Source organism: Argiope bruennichi, chromosome 8, assembly GCF_947563725.1.
Source record: "Argiope bruennichi chromosome 8, qqArgBrue1.1, whole genome shotgun sequence".
NCBI classification, from domain to species: domain Eukaryota; kingdom Metazoa; phylum Arthropoda; class Arachnida; order Araneae; family Araneidae; genus Argiope; species Argiope bruennichi.
The window spans coordinates 30,963,183-30,989,254 of NC_079158.1; the positions used below are offsets into that span (position 1 = coordinate 30,963,183).

The window sequence follows — 26,072 nt, forward strand, 5'->3', positions numbered from 1 at the left end:
ACAGTCCATACATCATTTCTATTACTTATTTGTTTTAATTTGAAACAAGAAAATCAATACAGTATACAAGATTGATAACTATCCATGTATATTTAACATTTTCTTTAAAAAATTATCGAGAACTATTAAGTACGTTTATTTGTTGAATAAACGTACATTTTAAGTGAATATTATTTAACAAAATATTTAGTACAGTATAGAAATAATCTTTTTAAAAGTTGATGGGCTGCCAAAATTTTGTGGTTGGTTCCCCCTTGGCTCATCTTCCTCATCCTCATGTTGCATACCGTCATCTCATTGATTCATCCATGCATCCTTCTGCGATATTTTTTGTCGCCAAACTTACGTCAACGTTTATCTAGGTCTCAGAGCCAACCTCTTGATTTGTCCTAATAAAATCTTCATGCTGAAATTGAACTCGATCATAGTAATGATCGAGTTCGATTTCAGCATGGAAATTTTATTAGGTACTAGAACTGGCAGATTTTGTATGCACTTAGATATGGAAGAGAGATGAGTTTTTCACTATTTTAATCAGTCTAATCGTTAGTTTCCCGCCATTTTTGCCGGTACAATCGTCAGTTCCTCACAATTTTCATCAGTATACTCGTCAGTTCCTCACAATTTTCATCAGTATACTCGTCAGTTCCTCATTTTCATCAGTATACTCGTCAGTTCCTCATTTTCATCAGTATACTCGTCAGTTCCTCATTTTCATCAGTATACTCGTCAGTTCCTCATTTTCATCAGTATACTCGTCAGTTCCTCATTTTCATCAGTATACTCGTCAGTTCCTCATTTTCATCAGTATACTCGTCAGTTCCTATTTTCATCAGTATACTCGTCAGTTCCTATTTTCATCAGTATACTCGTCAGCTCCGCACTATTTTCATCAGTATATCTCGTCAGTTCCGCACTATTTTCATCAGTGCCCTCGTCAGTTCCGCACTATTTTCATCAGTGCACTCGTCAGTTCCGCACTATTTTCATCAGTGCACTCGTCAGTTCCGCACTATTTTCATCAGTGCACTCGTCAGTTCCGCACTATTTTCATCAGTGCACTCGTCAGTTCCGCACTATTTTCATCAGTGCACTCGTCAGTTCCGCACTATTTTCATCAGTGCACTCGTCAGTTCCGCACTATTTTCATCAGTGCACTCGTCAGTTCCGCACTATTTTCATCAGTGCACTCGTCAGTTCCGCACTATTTTCATCAGTGCACTCGTCAGTTCCGCACTATTTTCATCAGTGCACTCGTCAGTTCCGCACTATTTTCATCAGTGCACTCGTCAGTTCCGCACTATTTTCATCAGTGCACTCGTCAGTTCCGCACTATTTTCATCAGTGCACTCGTCAGTTCCGCACTACTTTAATAAGTGCAATCGCTGTTCAAGTAGAGGAGTATAGAATGTCGTTTTTAGGGCAGGAAGCATCATTATTCACAAAGAATTCTGCATGAAATTTCATCGTTTTTATTATAATTTCTATATCACCATGGGAAAAAAAATGCATGCGCTTTCAGTCGGCTTTTATGCTACAAGTCCTCTGATGTCCGTATTAGGAACTGTTTTATACGCTGAATGTTTTCCATATAGTTTTTTAAGCCATCCACAACTTTTAGATATTTTAGATTAATGGGTTTAAATAGTTGCGAGTAAGAATTTTTTAGTTTTTGTAACTTATATTTTTCATCAAAGTACATTAAACATTTAATTTCTCTCGTCTATTTGGAAATTTCTTTGTTGATTTGACATCATCTGCAGGTCTTATACGAAACATTAGACAGAAAAACACTATATTGAATAGTAAATATAATTTTGAATGAAAATTTTTATTGAATGAAAATTTTTATTGAATGAATACGGAAAATTAATATTTCTCTTTAAAATATAAGTCTTTCTAATGATGCCCAAGACTGATTTGTTGATATATCATAAAAATATAATTTGAATGCATGAAATATAAAGCATAATAGAGAATAGCAACTACACGTGTAACAAACTATTATATTATTGTAATATAATAGACTTAGAATTTAAAAAAATTTTCTTATATAAACTTAAACCGGGCTTAGAATTTAAAAAAAAGCTCTTATATAAACAGATAAGCAAAAGTAATAAAATGTGTTTTAATTATGCGCGCATATAATGTAACTAAAAATATAAAATGTAAATTATATAGTTTCAGTATCTGTCGTAAATTCATTATGTCATTTTTTTTTTTACCTGAATTAAATATTTTTATCGAAAACTAATGTACAAAATGACAAAGTGAGAAAATTTGCCAAAAATTTGTAAAACTCTACAAAGCTGCTGTGATAAGAAAAGATAATAAACAGGGTGACAGAGATAAGTAGATATGAAGATACCTTATCTCAAATTAACTATGCATTCTAAATAAGATATTCTCCTAAAAATAGATAAGCTGAACATTCAGTTCATTTTAATGTCACTCTGAACCTTATAAGAATAGAATACAGAATATATATTAAGAGGTGGGATATATAAAAAGAATAGACAGATGGAAGAAACGTGACATGAATTATTCATAATCAACAGCTGCATTTTTTTCCCCTATTGAAAAAATGCAAAGGACACTAAGCTAAAATGATTTATGTTTGATGAAAATGCACGAATTTGCATGTAAAAATAAAACTCATTACATAGTACAAAGTAGTAGGTTAATATATAGCGAGTGAAATGGGGAAACTGATTAAATCTGTTCAAATTTAATGGTATTTTTTTTTGCCTGTTTCGGAGATATACGACAGTTATCTATACCTATCAAGTTCCAACTGTTCTTTTCAAACTTAATGCTCATTTAAGGAATGTATTGAATCTGTGCATTTCAAATATGTAAGACTTTGTAAATTTTTTTAATTCAGCAATTTAAAAATAACAATAACAGTATAAGCAAAATTCCATATTAAGATGAATAACTGGATTAGATTACACTGATGTTAATTTGTTAAAATCTTTGTCTTTCTTATAAAAATATTATAACAATAAATATTATTTCTTATAATGTTGTTATGCATCTGCATCAGCAAATAAATGTCAAACATTTTATTCATTTACTTTCGATATTAATGTAAGTTTCATATGAATTACCTAGCAATGTGTGTGAGAGCATTAGCGATAGGAACATGGTTACTTTCCATATAGGTGAACTTGGTTTTAATTTATGTGCAGATACAAAATTTGTCCTGATTATTGGATTATCGATCACTAAATTAAAATCTGATTATATGCTTAGTGCATATCGAAGATAATTGTATAAGTCAAATTCTTCGGATTCAAAATTTGCAGTCTAAATTCAACATTAGCTATTATTTTGATGAATGTCTATTACGCTAACACATAATGAAATATCTTGCAACTGCTTCTTTATAGAATGTAACATCTTAAAGTTCGAAAAAAAACTTTCCGAGTATGAAAAAGTAACTAAAAATCAATCTAGATGAATAACGTTTAGTATATGATCTTTACACCAAATTTTTGATGAAATTTATCAAAGGGAAATTTGTATCTGTCCATTCATGTATATGCGTTGCATTGGCTCAAAACCACAATGATCTATGTATTACAATCTGTGTATTTCTATATGTGTGAACATTATAACTTGAATATATACTAAGCTACATTTTTAATGTTTATAGTGTTATTTTTATATCATCATTAAAGATCTATGGATATTGGCAAACTTTTTCTATATTTAATTGTTCAAAAAACAGGCGTTAAGCCAACATTTGATCAACATATACTTTATATATACCCTATCTTAATAATATTTTTAGCCGTTGGGATTTTTTTTATGAATAACACATATACTTTTTATTCACATTTATATGAGTTATTTTTATTCCTTTTTTAATCATTTTTCCATACGGTTCCTCGTGTAAGTGATTTTGTATGCCGATTTAAATTTTGTATGCCATTAACCATTGGAATTTTTTTATGAATAAAACATATTTTTTATTCACATTTATTTGGCTTATTTTTTTATTCCTTTTTTAATCATTTTTCCATATGGTTCCTCGTGTAAGTGATTTTGTATGCCTATTTAAATTTTGTATGCCGTTAGACTATGTAATTTTTTTTATGAATAACACATATTTTTTATTCACATTTATTTGACTTATTTTTTATTCCTTTTTTAATCATTTTTCCATACGGTTCCTCATGTAAGTGATTTTGTATGCCGTTAGACTATGTAATTTTTTTTTTTTATGAATAACACATATTTTTTATTCACATTTATTTGACTTATATTTTATTCCTTTTTTAATCATTTTTCCATACATTTACTCGTGTATGTGATTTTGTATGCCGATTTAAATTGTGTATGCCGATAAAATATATATGATAATACGCTATTTTAAAAATTTCAGAACTTAATTGTCAGTCAATCAGTTAATTTAAAGCAATTTTAATTCCGTAACCATGGCGCCATCTAGTACCGTATCAGAGAAAAGCTTCAAGATTTCATCAATATGTTAAAATAGCTCAGTTTATTTCAGTTAAGACCAGAAAATAAATATCAAATTATCGAAGATAAAATATGCTTGCAAACATTAAGATTTCACATATTAGGAAACACCTCTCCTAAAGCAGATAAAGAAGCATCCAGATTATTCCGATTTTTAAAATGAGAAAGCATCTAGATTTTTCTGCTTGCAAAATTAGACTTCTTACACTTCTTGGTTTATCGGACATTTAAATTTTTTGCTCTTTCTTAGAGATTTCTATTATTAGATATCTTATCAAAACTAGCCCGACGCGCTATATTTACGGAAATCAAGTTATGTTATTGATAGCAGAATATCAAGGGTTGAATTATCCAACTATCAACAAAACAATTATCGCTGTTTCGGAAGCACGGGGACACGCGTCGCAAGCTGTGCTAGAACGCGTGAGAAGTGGCAACTGGTGATGGTGGGAATGAAAAGCCGGCTCATCCCAGCCGTTCTATTATCCTATTTGGAATAGAAACTAGTCACTCACTGATGGACATCATTAAGTCTTATCTCCCAAAAGTCTGGAATTCGGTATCGCGACCCAGTCTTTTCTGGAACATGTGAGGGTGGGTGATGTCATCGATGGGTTGCGTCAGATTTGTTTGCCTTCAGTGATGCACTTTTGTTTAATCACTGACTTTCCGCTTTTGTTGGAATTGGAGACATATATATGTGGAAAGCAAAGATGTCCTTGTCCTGATCTACGGATTAGATTTGTTTTTGATGAGAATCTTTACACTGGCTAAAAAAAAATCTTTTTTTCACGATATGTGTTTCCAGAATGTCAAGAACCATTGTTTCAAAAAAAAAAAATCTTTTATAGCTTATCAATTGATTATCGCAGATAAAAACTGATAATGTATTGTTAAAAATAACCATATATTTACTTGCTTTATATAGTACAATAACAATGTGAGCATATGAACATGAAGGCCATTCTTCTCTTAAGAGCAGAAATTTTGACTCATTGATATTTCTTTTCATTCAAATTTCATGTTTCCCGAATCGATTAAATGGACATGGTTGAATTGATATATATGGTGTCCAATCCATGAAGTCGAATTAATTTAAAGGTGTCCCAGAATTAACGCAAGATTTGAATTTGCCGCTATTCATGCAGTTAAGTGTTGGCAACCTCATTTAAAAAAACCATTTGATAGCTGATAATTTAAAGTTAGTAAAAATGGAACGTTACATAACAGTATAACGTGTTAACGCAAGGATTTAATTCAATAAAAAACAGTTTTTTTTAAATTGTTATATTTTTATTGAATTGTAAAGTACAGAGGATAGATTTATGTATGGAATAGCACATAGGTCATACGCACTCTTTTATCGAAATTTTGCATGACATTTTTTGCATAAATTTGGTTGAATTTCATCCTCCAATTCACTCGTGCTTTAAGGCTTGTTGGCATAGACCAAATAACCCCATTAAAAGAAATCCAATGGTGTTAAATCACACAATCTCGGGGGGTGGGGCATTTCTCAAGTTTTCGAACTGTGGCCACTAGACTTTCATTAATTTTGAAATAATGTTCAACAATGAAAACATGTTGCGTAACGCTCAATTTTTATTAACCTTAAACTATTAGCTGTCACATGTTTATCAGAGTTGATAACACTTTACTGCAAGAAAGATGGAAAAATCAAATCTTACGTTAATTTTGCTGCACCCTTTATATCATAAACTAAGCAATTTTTTTGGATAAACCTCCATAAATTTCTTCCACCTACGTCTCCGTTTTGGTTAGGAAAAAAATTTCACAATCTTATTTCTATCAGAAAACTTATATGCGACCTCAAGATTGAAAAATATACATGAAATGAAATATTAATAATTTGAATTCATTATTTGAAGTTCTCTTATTTTAGAATTTGTCATAATCCTTCTTCTTAATATAATATATAAATTATTACATCTGAAAGTTGAAATGCACAATTGAGCTAAAAATGAATCCCAAAATTACACGTGAAATTTCATGCCCTTCACGTGATAGACAGAAAGATACGTGCATTATCCATTTCATAATATATAGATAATTTTTGCACACTTAATTTTAAAGCACTCCATTGAAAAATTTATATCAACTTCATCAGCGTTCCTCTTGTAATGAAATGACGTAATTCCATACAGGGTTCTAATCAATCAAATCAAATTGATCAATAAATCCAGTTTTCTTTCTATCAAAATAAAATCTTATCACCTTTTTAAGGACCTTGGCGTGGTCAAATTTTTCAGATATGTTTCCCCTGGCAACAAAAATTTTCTATTACAGAGGTAAAGAATGCTTACTGGCAGTAAAAGTCTTGAGTAAAAAGCATTTTACATTTGGATTGATTTATATGCACAAAATCCATATTATCTCAAAACATGGCAGGTTAAGTCCTCTAGAAATACTTAATTTTTTCCTTTAATATGTATTAGTGTATTAGTACATGTTATAACAACAAAACAAATAACCTGGGTCTTGAATGGTTTTCAGAGTTTTAGTTATGAATGCTTTGAAAGTACTTTTTGTAAATTGAGAAGTTATTTAAATAAATGATTGACGTTTTCATTTTATATTTAAAGCTAGTAAATTGAAGCTTTTATCGTATTATTCTGAAAAATTTCAAATTTTGAAATAAATTTATTACACTAGTTTTAATCCAAACATTATTTCCAAATTAACACAATTTCAAACAAATTTATTTTATGATCGGTCTAAAAATCACTTTCAAAGTTTGATTTTTGAAGTATAAATTATCATTTGTTAATATTTCATTTAAAAAAGATTTATATTATGTAAAAAAAATATTTTTAATAAGAAGTATTTGTAAGCATAAACTGTAACAAATGAATGATTTAAATCTTTATAAATTCCGACAATTTTATAAAACCTTACGCTCTATTTTTAAATTTATCCAACAATAGGTAATATTGAAGAGTGCAGAAGTTGCTTAAGGCTTGAATATTTTAATGACAAATGGTTATCAAAATGATAATGTTCTTGGAACTGTTTTAATAAGTTATCTTATAAATTCTGATGCATTATTCACAAAATTTCGTTTCATTTAGATGTTACAAAAATAAACAGACGATATAAATTTTCAAACTATTATAATAATCATTCGCACTCAATTCATATTATGCATATCAACGAGACTGCTTAATATGTAAACCATAATCTGCGATATGACGATGAAATGGAAACTTTCATTTATGATTTCTTATCTTTTATAGCAGATGGCCTTTTGCAGTTCCGGTTACTATTTGGCATGCAAAATTGTTCTTCACTATCTTGTCCGATCATTATCATTATTTTGAAATTCAAATTTGGTTGCCAAACTTCAAATATTTAAATAGTAGATAAAGCATGTTAGCAATGGATTTTGAATAAATTAATTCACGATATGGTTTCTTCTCTAAAAAGAATCAAGAGGATGAAGTTTTAGAAATACTGTTATAACCTTATTACAAGTTGATAAAAGCTTCAATAAAAAGAGTTCGGATTATAAAGTTTTTCTGTTTTATCCAAAGAAAATACAACAAAAATAAAATGAAAATAAGAATTTAAATACAGACTCGGTGCAAATGATTTACAATTTATTATGTTAATATAATGTAGATTTTCGAATACGAAGGTCAACAGAAATTAATTTATTCTCATTTAAATATGGCATATATTATGTGATATATAAATTTTGCGTCAAAAAGTCGTCATATTTTTTTGTGCATTTATTAATAATTAAGTCATAGTAAAAGATATCAAATAGAATCGGAAAAAGAATTGAAAATCATTATAACAGAGCTTTGTTATAGTACACTTATATTATTTATAGTGAACCAAATTTCTTCTTTCAAAATTTCTCAAAATTGAAACCATAATCACGATTTCATAGTCATGTTTATTTTCACATAAATCTTATTTAATATGAAATAGCAGACGGATTTTTATAACTAATCTAATTCGGTCAAACAGATGGCACGCTATCGCGCATTCAGCAGTGTGATACCACAGATTCTAACTACTCATGAAACAGAAATCTAGAACAGATAATAACTATGATTCAAGATATCACTTTTATAAAAAAAGAAAATTTATTTGTTTTTACAAATATAAATAAACCTTGAATAAGAAATTTCACGATTTAAACAAGTTTATCAGGAATATGGATTTTTTTTCCTGCGTCAATTTTGTGCCATAAATTTTGATTTATATACTGATACAAGAAAAAGAAAAGATTCATTATTTTTTTTCCAATAAAGAACATCATGAAATCTTGTTACAGCAAATTTATTTGTATCGGTGATAGATTTTGATTCCTTTTCATTAGTGGCATGTTTACCAGACAATTCAAATATTAGTTAACGAACAAGATTTTCATAAAAAAAAATAAAAAAAATAAAACCATCTATCAAGAATATTTATATTGTTAACAAGAATATAAACATATTGAATGTTAAGAACAAGAATATTAATAACTTAACTATTAAGAAAAAATGAAGATTGTTCTTTACAATTTTTTAAAAAACCTGTTATGGGAAAATAGTAAATTGTTATTTTAATAATTGGATGATAATTATAATTCTAAACTAATAAGGAAAGATGACATTAAGACCTAATTAGAAAAACAGCTTTTCTGGATGAGTAACATTTCAGTAATTGGATAATTTACAGTTTATTTATTTAAAGCCAATAAGCGTACAATGATGACAAATTTGGTAAGTAAGGTGAATAAAATGGCATAAAAACAAATGGAATCAAATGATATATAAATTATATTACATTTCAGCCAGAGCTTTGCGAAGAGAACTTAATGAATAAAATATAATTTTCTTACACATTTTGTCTTTAATTATACATATAGTATATTCGAATGTGTTTAAGCATAATAAAGTTTTTTTATGTTGCCACTTTTATTATAATAGAATTATTAATTGACTTTTATCCTAATAAAAAGAATTTATTTACTAAATATTCACAAGTGAAACTTTATTAGCCAAAACGAAAATTAGCGAGAAATAACTCATACGACATGAAATCTCATCAAGTTTTATCGTATTCTCGATTATGTCATCATAGTATTTTTAAATCGAGAAACAAAGGCTATTACATTTATAAAAGGAGAAACAAAACAAAGATTCAATATATACAAAACCATAAATAAAAAGTAAGAGGAATATCTTGCCTGTGATTTCAAAAATAATGAAAGTCTTAGCATAAAAAGGGCATTGCGGCTATGCATGGATGTACGAAAATCCATATCTAATGGCAAATAACAGGCCGAATCCAATCAACATTTATTAGTTAAAACATGCGAAATATTGCTGTCAATTTTTCTAAGTGCAATAATTAAGTATTTAATTAATCAGAAATTAGCCGAAATTTTCTTTCTCTGTGCCTTTAATTTTTATTAATTTTGCGAAATTTAATAAATATTCTATAATTATTATATAAGCTATGCAGCTATAATTTAACCCTTTTAAAGGGCTATTTTTTTCTAGTCATATTATGTTAAAATATTTTAAGCTTGAAATTAGAATAAGAAAAGGGATTCATTTAGCTTATTAGATAAATTTAATTTGGTTAATTAATAATTAAGTAACAAATCAAGACACATCATTTTGTCTGAGATAAAGAACTGAAGCATCTAAGTTTCTGACTTACTAAAAAAAATTTGTCAGAACTTATGCCAACCTACATAATTTCATACAAAGATTGATAAATTTGGTGGGAAGCATACTTCCCACGGCCCTAGAAAGGGTTAATAAATAGCTACATTGCAAATGATTTTGAAATTATGAAATTTATCAGTGTTTTTTTTTAAATCATTTGGTTTAATTAATGTTATAATTTCAATTAAAAAAATGTTAGAGAGGATAAGTTGTTAATGCTTTATAGTATTTTATATGAAGGTAGCTTTCCATAAAAATGATTAGATATGAAAATGTTTAAATCTCGAACACCGACGAATATATGAGCTTGTAAAGAATTAAAAGTAAGAAAAAAAAATGCGATTAGTTGTTGACTTCTAAAAATCTACTTTTTTACTGCATCGTTCTTTTCGAAATTATAGATATTGTATTAATTCAATCATTATGTGAGTTAAACGCAATCCTTTAAATATCTTAAACGATAGAATTTACATGTTTGCTTAAAAAATTCTCAAACTATAAATGACTATGAAAGATCCGGAATGACGGATAATTATCTGTCTATTCTGGAATTAAAGCAATGTATAGGTAATGATCGAATTGCTATATAAATGCCACTGAAAACATTGATATGACTGCCACGCGTGGTAAACTTTTTTAATTGGATCAAGCGCAAATGCAAGTGACCATCAGACAACCTTGATGGGCGCCGAAAAACCATCTTTAAGTGTCAACAACAGATCGACATACATTCATGAAAACAATGAATATGGATTTTGCGAGGTGATCGAGAGATTGTCTAGACAATTTCTCAATCACGGAGTTTTTAAAATAAAATTTCAGGGTAATTTTCTGATATTTATAGAACCGGTCTGATTAGCATGAAACATAATAAAGGAAAGTCTGATTTCTACATAAAAGTCTTATTCAACGTATCATAATATTGTAGACATCATGGATATATCTTTGCATCATTTTTAAAATTTATTATTAATTAAATATCAGGAATATAAAGTACAGTGGCATATTTATTATTAATTATATATCAGGAATATTAAGTACAGTGGCATATTTATTATTAATTATATATCAGGAATATTAGGTACAGTGGCATATTTATTATTAATTATATATCAGGAATATTAGGTACAGTGGCATATTTATTATTAATTATATATCAGGAATATTAGGTACAGTGGCGTATTTAGGCATTTTATTAATTTACATTATAAGGCCCCTCTATTAATAAACTAGTTAATTCAGTTTCATATTTCAAAACAATCTACATGTTAATTCTTTTTTTAAATTAAATATATCTGGGTGACCACGCTTCGTTAAGCAGTTTTTTTCTGTTTGTAAAATCATGTTTCTTCAGAGAAAATATTTAGATACGAATCACAAATAGATCACATATGAATATTTTTCAATCTTACCAACGTAATAAAAAAATCATAAATAAAAAAATTAAAAAAATCATTTAAATAAAAAAAATTATGAATGCACTTAGTGTAATATATTATTCAAATTGGTAAACACAATAATTGAGTTGTTGCTATTGGATGTAAGCCGAATTTCATTTTGAAGCTAAAATATGTAAGAGTTTGAAATAGATTCTTTTTTAAAAACCAAGATACACAGAAATTTCTACAATGTAAAGTTTCGAGCCTTTTAAATTAAGAATTCACAATGATTTTAAGTGTGAAAATATGTTTACATAATGCCTTCAGTACATTTTTCTTATTTAAACATACTGCAGTCATTAATTTCTTTTCTAACTAGACAATTCAGAATAATTTTTTTTATTATTATTCTGATTATATAGTATCTTTCCGATAAGGAATGTTGCTTCGATATGAGAATAGGAGTGGTCTTGGCACTTGTCTCAATTACTAATACACCGTTTAGTATATCTTTCCCATGTGTCTGTTTCATAAAAATTATTGCATCTATACGTAACTGGAGACATTATTTTAGCTGTTTCTGATCCTTTAGTAAAGTATCGGAACGTCAACGATTTGTATTCTAAGATCCATTTACAGGCCGATGGATTCTAACAACGTTCCTATCAAGTTTCCACGTGATGGATTGTACAACGGAAATGTCGATGAGGTTGGAAGGGGGGGGGCAGAAGCAGCATTCGCTTAATTTGTTATATTTTTAAAACGGTTATATTTCATTCATTTTTTATTCAATTATATTTTTCTTGTTACAATGTCATTATAAGTAGAATTATGACTACTGAAATCTCAAATATCAATACATTTATTGTTATTAATTGAAAGCACGGAGCTGATTTTTTTCCTCACAAGCATAATGGGTATGGGCCACAAAACAACACATTATAAAAAACTTTTGCTAGTATAATGTCTTCAACACTCATTCTTAAGAATTTTCATTAACGTTTCATCCCCACATGAAGGCTAAACTGCACCTGTTCATATTTAAACGGCAAATTGTGAAGAAGTTGTATCGGGTAATTTACGAATTACTTAGTTCTCCTTTCCAGTCACATCATATCTTACAAAAAATAATTGAGAATACTTGGTGTAAAAGAAATATTTTGTTTCAAGAAACTTTTGAAACACTTCGGAACGCTTGCTTGAATAAAGTGTAATGCTAAGATTACCGATTCAAAGTAATATATCCTTGATTGAAATGTTTGACTTTGTTGATTGAATTTATGAAATAAAAAATTGTTTTTGTATCTTTGTAATGGCTTGATTTTTCCCCTCCTTACAATGTATAATTCTGTATTGATGTCAAAATTGCCGAGCAGAGTAACTATTTGCGTTTAAAAATGTCCATTTTGTGAATTATTATAGCTGAAATAGACAGAGTTTTAAAGTGTTCTTAGATACGAGTAGTTTTACCATAAGCGTGGCTAGAAAGTTTGTAGAGGATTGATTCTTCAAGTTATGCAATTTCCCATAACTCAGAAATTCCACTATTCTTCGTTAAAGTGCAAATCAATCCAAGTTACAAGATAGATAATCTTAAAGTCGAAAACCTCCCATTTGAATGATGGCACTCGAAAACATTTCATCTTAACTGTTGCATAATCTGCATTGCACTATTAAATGCAAAAACTACTCAGGTCAAAATTATAATCTCTAACGCCATAGTAACATGCGCCGTCAAAGAAGATAATGATATTATAAAATAAGAACAATTATGTTATTTTCTATTATTTAGAAAGAAAAAAATTAATAACTACAGTATTCTTTAATAAGAAAATATTGTATTAAGATTCACTGTAAACGTATTTTCACTCTTATGATGGTTATGATTGCTTAATTTAAAAGATCATGTTTCAAATTTCAGATTTACAGAAAAGTTCAATTAAGTAAAGAGTTCAATCATAGTTCAATTAAATCTTAATTTGTTTAGTATTTAGAAAACTTTGAAAACTTTTTTTAAACTTCCTGACATGTTTTCTCTTCCAAACTGAAATACAAAGATCTTATTTTTAAAAAAAAGTTAAGTCGCATAGATTATCAGGCGTATTACTGATGATTCAAGGTATAAAACACCATAGTATTTCAAATATTTAGCATATTAACATTTATAATTTTATATTTCAAATTTCACAGTTCAATTAAATTTCAATTCAATGAACTTTGTTTAACACACTTTAATAAAAATATTATCAGAAAAAAATTCAATATTCTATTTGTATTTTTATTTAAAATATATTATTACAAGAAAACTATAGCAAATATAAATTTTAATCTCATTTAAACATGTATGGAATAATTACCTATATTTACAAAATAATTTAGTTGAGACATGTTCTATAATTATGGTACAGCAATTTTAGAATTTCACTTTTTTTGGAATTCTAGGTAAGGGGATTAAGGCAAGAAAATTTGATTTCGAGATTTTGACAAATGTCCACGTTTGGAATCTTCATGAATAGGAAAAAGGAATTTTGGAATAATATCTGTCTGTGATATGAAATCGGTATGAGCTCTTTAAACCAAATTTGTGGATGTCAAATTTCGAACGAAAACTGTTTATGGGAAATCTGTCTAGTTGTTCGAATACAAGTAAACATAATAACTACAAATCATAGAGTTCTAGAAGGATAAAATGTAGTACATATGCTTAACATCTAAAATATAGACATTTATCAAGTCACAAAATCTATGTGCAACAGATTTTGAATCAAATCTATTAAAAAATCGGCCATCCGTTGTTGTTTTTGTTTGTATCATAAACGTGCGATAACTCAGAAATGCAATTATTTAAATGAAATTTGATATATCATTTTTTTAATAAAATTTTAATAATACGATTTTCTCTTCAATCGGTCGAAAAAAAGATGCCCGTGTTTATGTGCGAAATTTTGAAAATAAAACTGTAGGCACTCGTGGCGCCCACGCTTTTCCAATGTGCAAAATTTTATGTAGAAAGGAAGAGGATATCTTTATTAGAGGATATTTGAGAAATTTGCTACTGGTTTAAAATGGAAAAAAAATCTCATTTACAATTGGACTTTTTGTTAGCCTGAAGCAGCATTTACGAATCAAATAAAAGAAACCAGTGAGAGTGCCCAAACTTTCTCAAATAAAATTGTCATGTCATAGAATGACTGATATGACATTATCGTACAATAGTAATAAAATATTAACTTTTGGCGTGAATTTAGCATTTTTATTGAATCTATCGTGCCGTCATTGGCCAGTTATTTGGCGATTAATCCCTGGCATACATTCAATGGTATCTAAAAATCAAATTTGTGTTTTAGACACGTTTTTCTTGCCCGATTGAAACGAAAATAAGGCACAAAATTGCACTTGTATTCACAAAATCTCATACCAGATTTAAGTCATTTCATTTTTGAATTATCGCGTCTACATGTTTCAGAAGGTACAGACCGACAAATAGTCAACCCTTTGATATGGATCACAATTTGACAGGTGTCAACATTATAGATGTTAAATCTGTATGACATATTTTATCTATCTAGCTCTCTTCGTTTCATAGTTATGGTGTTTTATTAATAATGTTATTTATTTTATTATGGTGTTAATTTATTTTCGGACAATTGGACTGACAGACTTCTTTTGAACGGATATCACTCAAAATTTTATAGGAATCCGAAAGTTCGGTGTAAAGACCGCATTTTGGAGTTACTTTTCTCACATACAGACAAACGGATATTTTCCAAAAATATGCTTTTCGATCTCAGGGAGATCTAAAATAGGAAAATTCGTGGAAATCCCTAGTTCGAAATTTTTGATCATTACTATACTTTTCTTATACTGGGTAGAAGTGAAAGTAAAACGTGAAATAATCGGTTTTTTCATTCAAACCATTGTTAATACATAGTTTTCAAAGAATAAAAATCCGTATTAGCGATTCTGTTTTTTTTAAAGATCTTTCATTAATTTCACAAGGGAACAATATTAAAAATTTAAACTATGGATATATATTTTGTTTTCATGTTATGTTTTCATTGTTTGCACTCATTCATAAAAATAATTTTGTTTTACTAAAATATTTCGTACTCGTAAAATGATTTATCACTTTTATGAATGAATACATGTGAATGGATAAAACAAAATAGTCTAAATCTCCAACGCGCAGAAGGCCAGTTCATTATTAGCAACTTCAATTTCTCGTCTCTTAATATGCAAATGTCGGCAAGGGAGAAAATTTTCATTCATATATAAAAATATGATACCTAAAAAGAATCCAATCATGTTTCAAAAAAACAGAAACAGGCATGCTTATGATTCAAATGAATAATATTGTTGTTGCCATATCAATGAATAAATAAAACGAATGCCACAGACCTGTTTATCGCTTCGCCCTTGAATCAAGAATATCATATTCGCTTGCACAATCGCAAGATTGGCGTCAGGTCAGAAATCTAATACTGTTTCGACAGAAATTTTTGTTTCTTTTTGCGCGTGAAAAATGAAATTATGGAACTGAATCATATTGACTTATAAATAAGAATAAACGGTAAGATAACAATTTGGATCTGTCTCAAGAAACTTTTCCGCTTTGTCTCATGAGTTACTTATTGAGTGTACTGAAAATTCTAGCTTGGTATTAAGCGAAAACAAACTGCATTTTAAATTCCTTGTATTAAATTATTAATCAAAGGTTTTTTACTTTATGTCCATCAAATATAACTAATGGGATTAGTCTCCTCAAAACTTTCTTGCATATTCTAATAATATGTAAATGTACGAAACGTTTCTGCCCAGATCATAAAAAACGAAACTAAAATTCATAAACGACGACCAATGATATACATAAACCCTCTGAGAACGAAGGCGAACTTCAATTGAGAGTGAAGCAAACAATATTAGTGCTGCAAAGCGTCTCTGCTCCGACTGCAGCTACAGCACCACTAAATTCAAAGGGAGGAAAGAATTGCTTTTTTCTTCAAATCAATCAATGAGCTTGCATGAAATGCACGACGAAATAGTCTAGGCCTGTATTTCACTTCCTTGTTTCGTCATTCTTACTTTTACATTTTTTTTAAGTTGGTGTGTGTGAATTGACAACCCGTTTGGCCTAGAATTAGCAAATTTGGCACATGCATGCACGTAACTTTGGAAGTTGGAAATATGCACATCGGAAATTTTTTTAAAATTTTAATTATAATTTTAATAAAATATTAAGCTGAATTCTGGCGTTTTTTCGCGATAACTTCAGAAAACATTATCACACATTAATAAATTCTGTACTGTTTCAAAATTTAAAAAAAAAAATGTCTTTTTAATAATACCTTATCAATAACCATGGGAATTTTTAACAATATTTTCCTCTAATATCCAACAATAGATTATATTATTAGCCTCAAGTTTACACCATTTTCATTTTGGCCACCATTTTGCGAGAACTAACCACCATACCGGAAGCTTCTTATTCCTATTTCTGTGGTGCCCCCCGGTGGGAGTAATTATAAGTATAAGAGTATGGACAAAAATTAGATGAATGCATCGTCTATTGAATGGTGTCAGACTTCTAAAATAGCATAAGCTGTATGTTGGTCAAATTTGAAATATTTTTGACTATTGAGACCAAGTTACTGAAAATATTTAGCTGAAATTTTTAGCGATCATCAATCCAACGAATTGACTTGTCACCAAAGGCGGCTAGTTATTAATAATAATGGAATAAAACAATAGCTATGATATAATAATAAATAGAAGTGATAGCTTGTGAAGATTTTTTTATTCTATGTTTTTAACCCTGTCCCTAGTAAGACCAAAGTGGATGAATCAGCCTTAATGGATTATAATACAAGCAATAGCAAAATATTTAAGCTGCTTTGTTTATTCTGCTGTAAATTTTACGATCAACGGGTGTTTTTGCCCAAAAATTTCTCGCATACTTTCTAATAAAAGTGTTTTTTCAGAGAACGCCTTTGATGGTATTGGCGCACAATAGTTACGAAATATTAACCTTTAGCGTGAATTCTTACTGGAACTATCGTATAATCCTTGGCGAGTTATTTGGCGCTTCATCCTTGGCATATGATTAATAGACGTATTTTCCCCAAACGATTAGACGACCCAACTGATTTTTCCTAACAGATTTTATCCGTTAGATTAGATGCATTTTTCCAAACCGATTGTAAAAAAATTTAACACAGAACTACAATTGTAATTATAAAATCCCATATCAAATTTGATATATTTAAGTCATTGTGTCTTTGAGTTATCACGTTTATATGTTTCTGAAATTACAGACAGACAGACTGGCAATCTGTTCTTCAATTTGGCTTAAAATTTGTAAGATGTCTAGACTATAGATATTAATTCCGCGTAACGAATTTTATGTATCTAGTTGCCTTCGTTTTATAGTTATCATGTTAAAGATAACTTTTTCTGAGCGGATTTTGCTCAAAATTTGATAGAAATCGATAATTTTGGTATGAAGACCGTATACCAAATTTCATCCGTCTAGCGGAAAACGTTTCCGAGTTATCTTTGTCAACGACGGACAAACATTTTCCAAAAATGTGTTTTTCGAACTCGAATTTTTTGACGCTTACAATACTTTCTCTATACTACGTATACGAGAAAGTAAAAAAAAAAAATGATCACTCCTTTTATCATTTTTATATTTTCATATTTAATTAATTTTTTTTTCCTAATATTTCTCATCTCTTGAACACGCGGTCTAGTTTGCAGCTATAAATTTTTGAACACCAGGCTCTAAGTTCAGAAAATCCGGCCACTTGAACTAAAGTCACGAAACAACGAACATCAAAATGAAATGCCGAATAACACTTAATAGTTTTGTCAGCTTTCCATTGTGTTTCTTTCGGATCCAAAAGGTCAACTGACGAAGGCAAATGGAAAAGCAACACTTTCGAAAAAAGGCCTTCAGGCTCCTGACCCGGAAACACTGAATGCGACTGATTTCAAGATGTGCATAATAATTGGACAGTTTCCGTTCGTGCAGAAATTTTGTGGATTAATTTCTAAGAAGAAAGAAAAAACTCATGGGACAGCTGAAAGTAGAAGAAATCGTTATATGAATTTTTAATTTTTGAGTCATATTTTGGATTTTAGGCACGTATTGCGAAGGAAGCAAGAAGATAAACCATAGCTTTTGTATAAAAAAATTTTTCTATAAAAAAAGTATATCGGTAAAACGCATTATATTTATCTTTACACAATGTTAATCTCTACAAATAATAAAGGTGTGTGTGTGTGTGTGTGTGTGTGTGTGTGTGTGTGTGTGTGTGTGTGTGTGTGTGTGTGTGTGTGTGTGTGTGTGTGTGTGTGTGTGTGTGTGTGTGTGTGTGTGTGTGTGTGTGTATTGGCGTTCAACATTAAAGATCATTAGACCTAAAGGTACCAAATTTGGTAGAGATATTATTTGGAGAATGAAAATGTGTGTCTCGGAGCTTTTTTTTTCTTAGAAAATTTAATTTAAAAAATGAAGCGACATTTTAGTATTTTTCTGCAGAATCCTGAAAATATTACAATAGAAAAGCGATTTGTGCACCATATTAAAATGCATTTTTTTATTTATTGATATCAAATGAATAATCGTTTAGCGTTTTCCTGAATTTCGGCAAGTTCTTTTGCCTACGTTTGAAAAATAGATTATATTTTAGCTCAGAAATTCAATTCTTCATTGCTTCATTGGAAGAAAGAAAACCCCACTATTAAATATTCATTGTTGTAAGCTAATACAAAGTGGGCAAAAAGTACGTAAGCACTTTAAAAATTTATGAAATCCGGACAAATAAGCAAAATAAAAAATGGTTTGAAGGTTTAGCGTTGAAAAGTCTTGGGATTTTTTTTAAAGATAAGAAGAAGAAAAAATAATAATTCAAAAAACAACTGATACGTGGCATTTCGCACATAAGAGAAAGAAAAGACATGCAAATAACAAATTTAATGTTACTAAACCATCTATATAGCAATATGTATTCCATATATCCACCATCACAGGTGATAACACATTGCAAGGGCGTGTTACAAATCCAGCAACGGCAGAGTAGATCATGTCCGGCTGTATACATGACAACTCTCGGCGGATTGCATCTTTCAATTCCGACAGATAGGTTGGACGGGATCGATGCACCCAGGATTTTAAATTTCCCCATAACCCAAAAATCTGCTGGTGTCAGATCTGGAGACTGAGGAGGCCATGGAAACTTGGCTTCGGCCAGCTAACCGTGCAGTTCTAGTCGCTGAAGCGGATTTTGAAGCTAATTTTTCCATTTCAGCTGCAATGCGAGCCGAACTTACTTGCCTTAGACTTGGTCGTCAGGACCTTGCATGATCCTTCAGTAGTCCAGTTTCCTTAAATCGCTGAACAAGCTTTATGCGACCTGCTACTATTAAAAGCCCTTTTCTAGTCTTCACATTTTTCTGAAGGAATTTAAGCAGTGCAACAGTCGCTGATTCCTGGTTCATGTAAAACAGCTTCACCAATAAAAAAAATTTTTTTTTTCACTCAGCATTCTTGTTCACTTACATGGCTTGCAACGGAGAACTAGTTCTGAATCAAGAACGTAAATATTTATAATCGCCTGTCTCATTTGCGTATTTACAACTAAGTCGTTCATACCAGCGCCATCTGTCTTCAGTTTTTTTTTTAATTTCTTATCTTAAAAAAAATTAATGGCCAATCAAATACAAGCCGTTTTTTATTTTGGTTATTTTTTCAGATTTTATGAATTTTTAAAGTTTTTACGGAACGTTTTGTCCACCCTGTTTACATGCTAAACAAAACAATCTAGTAAAATATCACAGCTATAATTTCTGTCACAATTTGATGTTTAAGATTATTTTCTTGCTGTAATTATTAGTATTAAGTTTCGGACAAGAGATTTAATTGCAAGCAAACACAACCGAAATTTCGATGAACCACCTGGTCGCCAAAGGCAACTAGTATTGAGATACAGAGTGTCCGTAAATTATTTTTACAAATTTAGTCTTAAAAAACTTCAAAACAATAATAAATAATAATTTTTATTTATTATATATGAACATTTATTACAGAACAGCTCAGATTTGATGAAAAATGTGGATGCCAAAGGAAATAGAGGAATAGCAATATAATTTGGTGAAAAAAAAAGGCAAAGTCGCTTGGTTCACAAAGGCAAATAAAGTCCGATACCCAAATGCAACGAAATGTTCGGACAAAATATGGGAGGGAACTACGACCAAACTATTAGGGCGTGTTATAAGAGTCAGAAGTTCATGACCAACAAGACACTCAATGTTGTTGATGTCTCAATGTCTCGATGCCGTTGCCGTGTTTGCGCATGTATGATAAGAAACTGAATACGAACTGGAAGTTGTTCTTCCCATTAGGGGGTTCACAAATTGCCGTATATGAGTCATAATGAATGTCGTAGTCGTATATTGTCATATATGAATGTTGTAATTGTAGTGAAGAAAACTTTGCACATTGCTCTGTCACATGATCAAAACCATTTGTTATTCTATTTTGTGTTCTCAATTAAAAGTTTAAGACCCTGGTGGTAAGTCTCAGCTTCGGAACTGGAGGTTTCAGGTTCATGACCTGATTCCACTGAAGAACCGTCGTGTAAGCGGGTCTGGTGCTCATTAAGTCCGTCCGGGCCAAACGTCCTCTCGCTAGTGTGGTGCAGAGAGGGGGATGTCAGCTCGGGTGTCGTCTTCGTCGTCTGACCGCTGTTCAAAACTACGAGGTTCGTTCCAAAATAGCCCTAGTGTCGCTTTAAAACTGGACGTTAATATAACTAAACTAAACTATTAAAAGTTTACAATTTTAGACCATTATAATTTTTAAAGATATTTTATGGACACCTGGTATGAACTTTGAATCATTATTATAATAATCGATAAAGAATCCGTATACTTTTGTTCTCGTATGCATGAATAGATAATTAAAAGTGGCCTTTACTTAATCAAAATTCAAAAATTTTCCTTTCATTACTTTCACGATACTGAAGTAAAAACGATAAGAATCGAAAACATAAATCTCGCGATTTTGTTAAAATTCGGCAATTTAGATCTTAGATCTTTCTTAGATAAGAAAAAATGTACATCTGGAATCACGGTAACTCTAGCATTCCCTGCTAATTAATCATAAAATGTTGATAAAAAAAACAGGAATTTTAATATAAAACAAGACTTTTTTGGAAATAAGTTAACCAATAAATCTGTAAGTAAATTTACTTTTTCTAAAGTCAAATGTACATTTAGTCTCTCAAATGCGAATAAAAGTTGCTTAAAAGATCTTTATGCAGATTTGTGTTTTTCTTTTCGCCATTAAATATAATTGCCGTAACGTGCAACTCCGCAGATATTCAGGAGATTACTACTGTTTGTATGTCAGTCTGTTTGTTTGTCTTCGTTATGTGCATACGTTAAATGAGAAACAAAAACAGTCACTGTTGAAATTTGGCGTGTGGTCTTTATCCGAAATTTGCTGATTTGATTTGAATTTTAGATAAAATCTGTGAACAGAAATGTCTGTCTGTCCCTGGGAATGTGAACGCAACTAAGAAGCAAATTAGATAGATGAATGGAATTTATTGCATAGTTTTTTTTAATGAAAAATAAACGATTTGTACTAAATTTTGGATAACAACATTCAAAAATTATACAGTGCAGCAAAATCTTTCTGTTTGTTTTGGAGCAATGGATCAAATATGCAACAAGTTAGTCGAATTCGAATACTGTATGTGATGTTTTCACGAAAATTATAGATTTATATTAAATTTTGTATTAATTTTGTCAAAATGCTGATCAATCTTCAAAACTGCATATACAAATCAAATTATAGCTTGTGTATTGCAAGTAATTATGCAGTAATATTTTTCACCATAACTTATATTTTATCTTTTTTAATTAATTTTGAAAGCCGCTGTAGCTGGTTGTAAGATCTCGGGTTCGAGACCCGATTCCACCGAAGAATCGTCTTGTAAGCGGGTCTAGTACACGTTAAATCCGTCGCGGCCATATGTCTTCCCGCTAGTGTGGTGTGAAAATTTGGAGAGGAAGGTGCCAGCTCAAATGCGCCCTCATCATCTGACCGCGGTTTAAAATTACGAGGCCCGTACCAAAATAGTCCTAGTGTTGCTTTAAAATGGGACGTAAAAATAACTAAACTAATTAATTTTGAATAATTTTATTATTTAATAAATAATAAAATTCTGATTTAATATAGATAAGTTTTACCGAAAAAAAACTCTGATTAATTTTAACTAAAACTTCAGAATAAATGTTTTCAATTATTTTACTTTCATTGCTTGCTCCCGTTAATAAATTTACATAAAAGTTTGAACAATAAAACATGATATTTTAAGTATTGAAATAAGTGACATGTAGGGCTGCGTTCGTTTTTATGTATGTAAAATTATAATAGAAGAATGTTATTCAATTTTCTTTTATCAATAATTATCCTATATATGATTTTAATCAAATTTAAAAGTCACAAACACAGTTTCTGTTGCAGAAACATATTTTAAGTTATACATGTTAAGTTTAAACATGTTTAAGTGTAAAAATTACTAATTTTTTATACTATTAAATAACAAATTAATAATTGTTATATCGAAGGTGTATATATGTCATGGTCAATGTAAATAATCGGTTATTATTAATACTAACCGGTTATTATTAATAATTACCGCTTCGTTTGGTCAAAGTGAGAAATATCGCAAAATATTCATTTTAACCGGTTATTATTAATAATTCCCAATGAAATTTGGTCAATGTAATTAAACGGTTTATATAGAATTGGGACATGGGTGTGCCTCTTTGTATATGTTTTATAAACTTGCTAGGAAGTTTTTCTATGATATTTTGTTCTAATTTCTTTTTCTTTATTTTATAATTAATTAGTCTAGTCTTTTTTTGGGGGGGAGAGGGGGTGGGTAAGTCCTTGAACAATCTCAATATCTATCTGTTGAAAGGGGAAAAAAGATTTTGAAACATTAAAAAAAAACGGATGGATTTAATGGCGGATATCGTAGATAATTTTTTTTTTTTGGGGGGGGGGGTTCTATGATATTTTGTTCTAATTTTTTTTTCTTTATTTTATAATTAATTAGTCTAGTCTTTTTTTGTGGGGGGGGGAGAGGGGGTGGGTAAGTCCTTGAACAATCTCAATATCTATCTGTTGAAAAGAAAAAAAAAGATTTTGAAACATTAAAAAAAAAAAAAAAAACGGATGGATTTAATGGCGGATATAGTAGATAATAATTTTGGGGGGATGGGGGGGGGAATCAGTGTTTCCTCTAATTTCGACATTGACCAAATTTCCTTTATTATTATTAATAATAACCTGATAATGTATTAAATGCTCATAAATTATTCACTTTAACAGGTTTATTTGGTTATTAATAATGACCAGTTAGTATTAATGATAACCGATTATTGACATTGACCGTAACATACTGAAGGCTATAAGGCGTTTGAATTGTGTCAATAAATTATAAATTCTTCCATTTACTATCTCTACGTACATTTTTTTAAAAATTAATTCTTGTGGATAACATTTTCAGATAAAATCTGCGTTATTAAAACAATGATGAAGACAAACAAGTAAATGGCATTTTAAAACAATGAATGAGTTTTAAGGTTCTAGAAAATATTTTCATTAAAAAATCATTAAAGCATTGTAAAGTTGTAATGAATTTTTAATTATGACAATTATTTTCATGAAGTGAATTTCAAAATCCAACAAAAAAGAATAAAATACAAGACAATGAGAAAACGCTTGAAGTGCATTACAATTAAAGTCTATTTGCAAGTTACGTAAGTGTAAAATATCGCGCTTAAAACTTCAAGGAAGAAAAAAAAAAAAAAAACTCTATGCATTTACAGTTATTAATGCGTAACCGTAACCGTAGGCGTAAACTTTAGCTAAGGTGCCAGTAAATCAGATTTCAAAGATCATTTCTTGAATTCGGAAGTTAAAAAAATGTCTTATATGGAAGTATAATCTCTGGAAGATAATATACAAATATAACACTTCCTTAAAAATTGCAAATTTCTGGACGATGAATTTTATGATATTTGATACGTTAGTTCAAGACTCTACTTTGACATGATGTGAAAGGAATTTTTATGAAGAAAATATAATAAAAAGTGGAAATTTTATGGTAATTTTATGCATATGCTTCATCGTATCTAATTTTAAAAAATGGCAGTCTAAGGTGCTAATCTTGATATTTGATAAAGATAGAAACAGTTTTCAATGCCATGCTAAAATTATGTACACGAGATTGCACCAATTATGATTTTTTTTCCATTTTTTTATAATAAAATCTATTCTTTCTATATAAAAAAAAAATCTTGGTGAAAATGGGTCACAGCATTATTTTCCAGTAGATATCCAGATCAAAGATATTCAGTAGATATTCAGTGTTGTTCGTCTTTATCCAATTAATATCTGGAACTATTTACTTATTCACTTTAAGTTCACTTATTCAATTTAACATCGTTACATAAGGGTTGTAGAGGGTTGAAACGTAGAATTATTAAATAAGTCGTTGAAAAAAATTCTATCAGCTAACTATTATGTCTTCCCCTCTTTATCATACTAATTAAGTGTTTGATGGCATAGAATGGATTCTTAGAATTGCATTTATCCGTCAAGAATACTCATGATAAAAAAATAATTAGTTCATTCGAATCAAAGTCATACCTACATTTAAAAATTAAACCAAAAATTTAAAACAGTGACTCAATAAATCTTTTATAATATTTGAATATCGACCCTGTGCACTCAATATAAGATTTTTAATATATAAATGCAATAAAATTTCTTTTTTTATTGAATACGATACATTTCACCATATAAGCTGTTTTTTTGTTATGGGCTAAGTTTTAGTGACCACAATAAGCATTTCTTTGTGTGGGGCATTCTTTTCAAAAATTGTAATCATGATTGCAAAGCTTTTTTTCCCTTGTATAAGACCTTTCAAAATTGAGCAGAAAAATAACTTCTACTCTCTGCCTCCATGCCTTTTCCCTTTTTTAGCTTCGTTTCATATAAAGCATGCAATTATGTTCAAACTTAGCTTTTATGTATAAGCAACCAAAGACACATTTTAGTAACAAGTCAATTTCTTTATATACGTCTCTTATGTCATCGCAGTATAAAACACATTAGTCAACAAATTATAAATAACATTAACTTGCACAGTATTTGAGGGTTCATCAGAGACATAAGGATTACTTATCAGAAAGTTAGAAATCCTTTAAACCAATCCTTTATTCTACCTCATATTATGACAGATTATCCTTATCCAAATTATCAATTACTAATCTCTGAAATGATTATCATTATAAACAGATATATAGATATATTCAGTTAAACCATTAACTGAAGTTAAACATAATACTGTAGTATTTTGAAATGATTAGTTACGATAAGATAGTCATTAAAACATTTGAGTTTTTATATGCCACCATGAATTAAGATGGGCCT

At 29.7% G+C, this 26,072-nt stretch overlaps 1 protein-coding gene across 1 annotated transcript in view; it reads right to left on the reverse strand.

The window, feature by feature from the left end:
* Nucleotides 1-26,072, reverse strand: part of LOC129981272 (sodium-coupled neutral amino acid transporter 7-like) — a 60,291-nt gene that overhangs the window by 27,663 nt on the left and 6,556 nt on the right. The window lies entirely within an intron of this gene.